The 6596-nt window shown below is 31.9% G+C and overlaps 1 non-coding gene across 1 annotated transcript; it reads right to left on the bottom strand.

Annotated features, from left to right (window-relative positions):
- Positions 1-409: 409 nt before the first annotated feature.
- Positions 410-515, bottom strand: LOC128291327 (small nucleolar RNA R71). Its single transcript, XR_008281103.1, has one exon. It is a non-coding gene; the product is annotated as a small nucleolar RNA R71 (small nucleolar RNA).
- Between the last annotated feature and the right edge of the window lie 6081 nt (positions 516-6596).

Below are 6596 nucleotides of genomic sequence, written 5' to 3'. Positions count from 1 at the left end.
GAACAACAAGAATAAATCCATGGAGAGCTATTGATGGCTCAACGAACGTTGCGCGAGTTCGCATTACCTACACTAGATGTTGTACGAGGCAGCATTGAAAAACTGATAATCAACGCCAATAATTTTGAGATAAAGAATACTATAATATAGATGATTCAGAACACGTTGCAGTTCAATAGAAATATGGTAGAAGACCCAAATCAACACTTCAAGCGGATCCTTTAACTTTGTGACACCTTTAAGTATAATGGAGTAATCGATGACATTGTTTGTATTCAATTATTTCCATTCTCGTTATGTGATAATGTAGTCGATTGGTTAGATTCATTGGAACCAGGATTTAAAACCACATGGGATGAACCAACAGAAAAATTTCTTCATAAATTTGTCCCTATCAACGGAACCATGTAACTTAGACGCAATATCGCCAATTTTAAGCAGTTTGAAAGTGAAACACTATACGAGGTGTGGGAGCATTTCAAATAGATGATATAGAAGTGCCCTCACCATGAGTTGCAAGAGTGGCTCCAAATCCAATTTTTTTACAATGGTGTAGATAGTAACATCAACTCCAACATAGATGGAGCCGCCGGAGGGTGTAACACCCCAAATCTGATCCACTAAATTGGATCCAAATCTTGGGTGTTACCATCCTATAACAAACATAACTTAATCCTACTATTACAAATTTCATTCATTTGTATTTTCTTAATTATAAGTTTCATAATAAAATACATAAGTATGAATAATAAAGGCATTTTAATTATGTAGATAGAGAATTTAATTACAAATTATGACAAAAGTGAGCTCCTAGTCTAATATAGTTATCCCACCTTAAGGGTTTTTATATCCCAACTAGACTCGATCACGCCAACAAAACTTGCTCTGTATACATAATAGCCAAATGTGCCACTCTTTTGGCGAAGTCCTGGTGTCGTATCTCCCGATGTAGACTGTGACACCCCTAATTTGACCCTAGTCGGAAAGTGGTTTCGGGACCACAAAAAAAAATCGAGTCACAAAAATAATTAATTGTTATATTCTATGCTTATTATTTGTGAATAAGTATGTGTAAAAATTTCATGTTTTAATTTTGTCATTTGGATGTGAAATTAGCTAAAAAGGACATATTTGAGAAACTTTAAAAATATGATAGGCAAATGTCCAAGTGATTAAAATGTTAAATTACTAAAGTTCTGGATTTGCATGTCAAATGGCCCACTTTTAACATTAGTGGATGGTAATGATGTTATGATTTTGGCATTATGTGTATATTATATTTAGTAAATAATATTTAATAGTTTATAATTTGAAAACATGAATTAAATAAAAAAGAATGGTGATAAAAACAAAGAAACTTTTCTCTTTGTTTTCTCTTATTGCCGTAACTAAGCAAGAAAGAAAGGAAAGAACACCAAAGGCACTCAGTCACTTGGTGTTGGGAATTAAGATGAGATTTCATGTATTTTATTTTTAATTTTTGCGAAATGTTGTTAGTTTTGAAGCTCACAACATGACCCATATGTTAATTTTTGTGAATTTATTTCATAAAGCATTCGGTCATGGCTTCAAGGATTAGATTGTGGATGTTTTGATGATAAGTGTTTATGGATGAGGATAGACTAATTAAATTTGCTATGAGGGGCAAGTTTGAGTAAAATTTCATTCGGTTATTAAAGTGTAAAGTAAGGTTGTGCCAAGTTCTTGGAAATAATATTTTAAATGTTAGATTGTAATTATACGGATGTCGAATGAGGAATTGAATGGGGAGTTGAACTAATTATTGTTTATTAAAATATTGATGCATTCGGCCGTGAATTTGCAATATGTTATAAATTGAGTGTTAATTGCCTTGATGAATAAAAAGGTGGTTAAATGAGTGCATGTGGTTTTAGGAATTTTGTTAAGTGAGGTTATAGGTGATTAAAATGAGCAAATTGTATGCGGCAATTAAAGTGAAGTATGAAACTTGTGCTTAATTGTGGAATGCTATAATTAAATTGTTAATATATGTTTATATACTTGCCGAATTTGAATTAAGGTGAAAGACGAGGTAAAGAATGAGTTTGAGTTGAAAATTTATAATTGTAATTAAATTGATAGCATATATTTATATATTAGCCGAATATGTGCTAAAATGAGAAATGAAATGAAGGATTAAGTTTGAATATTTATTTGAGTGGTCTCAAGTATTGAAGCAAGCCTATGGCAAAATCTAGTTAATGGAAAAAGATGACATTCGGCCAAGGAAGTTTTGTGATAGTATTTTTTTTGGCTAAGGATGCTTTGTATGTTATGCATGATGTGTTTAATGTCTTGATGAACAAGTAGTCATAAATGAGGCTAAGCTTGTGAAATTATGAGTTTGGATGAATATATATATATGCATTCGGCAATGTGTAAAATATTGATTGTTTTAAATGGTTCGTAGTTAAGTGGAAATGGAAGCTTGATAAAAAAAAATTCTGTTAACGATGAGTAAGAGGTATGTGCATTCGGCCATTAAAGATGTGCTTAATTGTTGATGAATGGTTGTAGAGAAAATACATATAGGTCAAATATAGCCTTGGATAAGAAGATTTTTATGTATTGAATTTGTAACATGGTTATGCCGATTGTGAGCATGTGATAAAGAATTATTCAAATGGTTGTTTAAATAATATTCGGTTTATTAGTATATGTATAATTAGTTAAAGTGTAAACTTTACATGTGTATTAAAGGTTTTTATGTGATATTCAGCGTTGGGAAATCTAAGCTTAAAAAGGTTTGAATGTTAATTGGGTTGTCTCTTTAATGGCCGAATGTGCTAAAAGCTAATGCATGATTTAGTTTAATCGATGTAATGATACAAATTATGATATTTACTTGTGGTTTTGAAGTATAAAAAATTTGTTAAGTTGATTAAGTGGTTGCCGAATGTGAAATTTAGGTAAGGAAAGGTGTACAAATAATATTTGTATGGATAATTGGTTTAAAGGGGTCGGCATTATACATTGTTGATATGGTGTTATTAATGTAAAGCACTTTAGTATAGACGTATATACATATGGTCACTTAGAACGTATTGAGATGGCCGAATAAGGCTAACGATGAGTATGCTTTGATTTTCTATAATACTTAGTAATTTGTTTAAGGTGATTAAAGATGTGTACGATTATTTTATATTGAGCTAAAAGTAGTTATATGGCCTATTAAATTTCTTGTGGTATTCGGCCATAAGCAAGCAAAATGGGATTTTAATAAGTTAAATTTGTTTTAGATTAAGCTCAAGAGCTTAAGGAGCCTAATTCAGATAGGGGAAAAGCTAAACTAACCAAATAGCCGATCCGTAGTCGTTCGACGACATTCGAGGAAGTCTCTAAGTAATTAAACCTATTTTGAGTTTTGATTAATGGATACTATTATAGAAATGGCTAAATTGAAAAATATGATGTGGCCATGATATGTTCTAAGGCCGAATGGAAAATTTTACGTATTTGAATCAATTTACTAATGTGATTTTGTACCTAAGACGAAATAAAATGACAAGGCGTAATATCTAGCTTAAGATCGAATGGCCAATGTGATGAATGTGAAAGTGTGTATATGTGATAAGGCCGAATGGCCAATGTGATGAATGTGAAAGTGTATATATGTGATAAGGCCGAATGGCCAATGTGATGAATGTGAAAGTGCATACATGTGATAAGACCGAATGGTTAATGTGATATATGTGTAAGTGAATATGTGATAAGGCCGAATGACCAATTGTGAAAAGTGTGCAATATTAGATATTTAATGAGGTCAAAGTTAGTAAAAATATAAATATATATTAAATGAATTGTGCTGAGATTGTATCCGGGTTAGAGACCCGCTGGCTTCATGCTGGGATTGTATCCGGGTTTAAAGTCCCGAGCTTAATCTGGTGAATTAAGTAAGATTATGATCTTGAATGTTCGCAGTGAGCTACTATCAAGTAAGTACTATACATTTAAGATGTTCAGATACATATTACCTCCTCATTTGTAAGTTTACCTCAAAGTGAATCACTAGCATTCAAGAAAAACGTATATGTGATTGATTATTATATTGCGAAAATGAGGATGACCTAATCAGTCTTGGTATGCTTGTATAATGTAGTATATACTAAGCTTTCATGTATGTACTCGTGTATATTCGGCCAACGATTCGGTGAATTATTAGTATTAAAGAACGATACATATGTGGGGATGATTATTATATCTTTGAATAAGGGAATAATCTCTTCGGTCAATGGTTGTTAGTATGACAAAGTATTTGATTTAAATTTATCGTATGAGCTTTAAGTAAAGAAAAGTATGTGCTGAGATTTATATATGTAATTGTGTATATTCGGCCAAAAAGGCCTTATAAATTGAGAATAAATTGTATTCGGCTAGATGTACAAATGCAAAGGAAGGATTGTATTTTGTCAACCTACGTATATGTGATAAGGTTTATGTTTGGTTCTATGCATACCCATACTGTAATTCAATACATGCCATGTTGAAATACTCGAAAGTTTTGATGTGATTATGAAATAAGGAATTAAGTTTATATATATATATATATATATTCATGTATGTGCATGAAACGAGTACGTTTGAGCAAGTGATTATGATTATTGAAAGAGTATATGTTATGCTAAATGAGTAGTGACTCTATGAATCTATTCATGATAGATTATGATATTACTATGTGCTTCTAAATATGGAAACTAAACGTGGTAAAAGTATTATGTTTTAGTTTGATTGATTGAATTAGAAGTAGATATGAGGTTTCTAGATGCGAAAGACTATGTGAATCAAATTTGGAAGAAATAGATAAACTATATATGCGTGCATGAGGTTTGAACTATTTGACGGAATGGTGAGATCTCTTGATATTGTTAAGCGGGGTTTCGCAAGGTCTAAGACGATGAGGCTTAGTAATGAAATGACGATTAAAGATGTTCAAGACATTAAGTTGGCGGTATGTATCGGTACTTGTATGTGATTTTCAATTGGATTAGATCAAAAGTATACAAAGCGATGCATATGTGAATAAGTGTATGAACGCAAATGTGACCACAGTCCATGTGACAATGATACATTTGGCCAATGTGTTATGCCATAAGAATGTATTCGATTAAACTATAATAGAGGCATTTAGATTGGAGTGTAATTATGAGCTAAGTGTGCCTTGTGAGCATACGAATATTTGACCATTTTGGTCACTATCATGAAATAATTTATGGTAACTGAATGATGTGGTTATTGAAATTATAGTTCATTATGGAGCTCTAGATTGACTTCATTGATTAGAAAAAATCGAGTGATAAATGATAATTGAATTTGATTATGCAAAATTATCGTTTTACTTAAGACTTACTAAGCTTATGTAAGCTTACTCCGTTTGTCTTTTGTCTTTGTTTTATAGATTGTGGACTCTGATTATCAGCTCGGGGATCGTCAGCACTTCATCACACTATCTACTATTATGGAAACCTTGTGATTTGGATTTAGCTTATGGCATGTATAGGATATATTATACTAGAATGATATCATAACTATTGTTTATAAGCCATGCGAATATGGCATCCTTTGGAAGTCTACTTTTATAAGTTATAAGTTTGATCTTTGTTTGTGTTTAGAAATTTAATTAAATGAACAATATTTCTTCACGAAAAAAAAATGTTCAAAAGTTTACTGTTTTGATTTGCTTCCAAATTTTCTGGTAACGCCTCGTCCTATTCCGGCGACGGTTACGGGATAGGGGTGTTACATAGACCCACGTCGACTTACCTGTAACATAACATACACATAGGTAACTTCATAAGAACTTAGTAAGATAAACACCCATTTACCTGAATCGTTTGTACTTCAACTCTAGTCATTAAATTCACTGTCTCCTTGTTTTTGGTTTTTCAAATTATCTATAGTGAATACCTTTCCAAAATTCAATTCTTTGTACCATAGATGTCACCTCTAAAAACATGACTTATTCTCTGCTCTAAAATCATGACTTATTCTCTGCATCTTAGATATAATACTCACATTCTTTACTCTGCCATTTTTTTTATTTCTTAACCATTTTCATCCCAAAGGTCCATACAAACAAAATACTATTGTTCTTACATACATACTCTAAGTCATCATTTCTTTGAAATTCATGAATGATTTCGCTCATCGATAGAATATACATTCTTCAATTATACAATTTGGTCCTTTCTAGATAATACCCTTTTTCTTCTAATAATTACAAACAGACCTTCTTTAATTTACCAAACATAATCCTTACATAGATTTTTTTTTCTTTTAGTCCATTTAGCCCACGCTTTAAGTTTTCCATAAAAGAAGCTCATTAAAATATCTTATCGAAGATGTAACATGATACGCCACAAGGGCTTTTCCTTCAAGATCACCGTGAATACCTTTTCTTTCTTTTAAGATCTGTCACAGAGGTGTTCCTTTCATACGGTTTCCACAAGGGCATTCCTTAGTGTGCACTACAAAGGCTTTCTTTACATTTTGCCACAAACGCTTTCTTTTCATAGATTTCCATGAAGGCTCTCTTTACATTTCGCAACAATGGATTTCTTTTCTTGATTTGTTTACGA

The sequence above is a fragment of the Gossypium arboreum genome, chromosome 3 (genome assembly GCF_025698485.1).
Source record: "Gossypium arboreum isolate Shixiya-1 chromosome 3, ASM2569848v2, whole genome shotgun sequence".
In the NCBI taxonomy this organism is placed as follows: domain Eukaryota; kingdom Viridiplantae; phylum Streptophyta; class Magnoliopsida; order Malvales; family Malvaceae; genus Gossypium; species Gossypium arboreum.
Note: the sequence above shows the minus strand (reverse complement) of the source record. Positions and strands in the feature narration are given on the sequence as shown.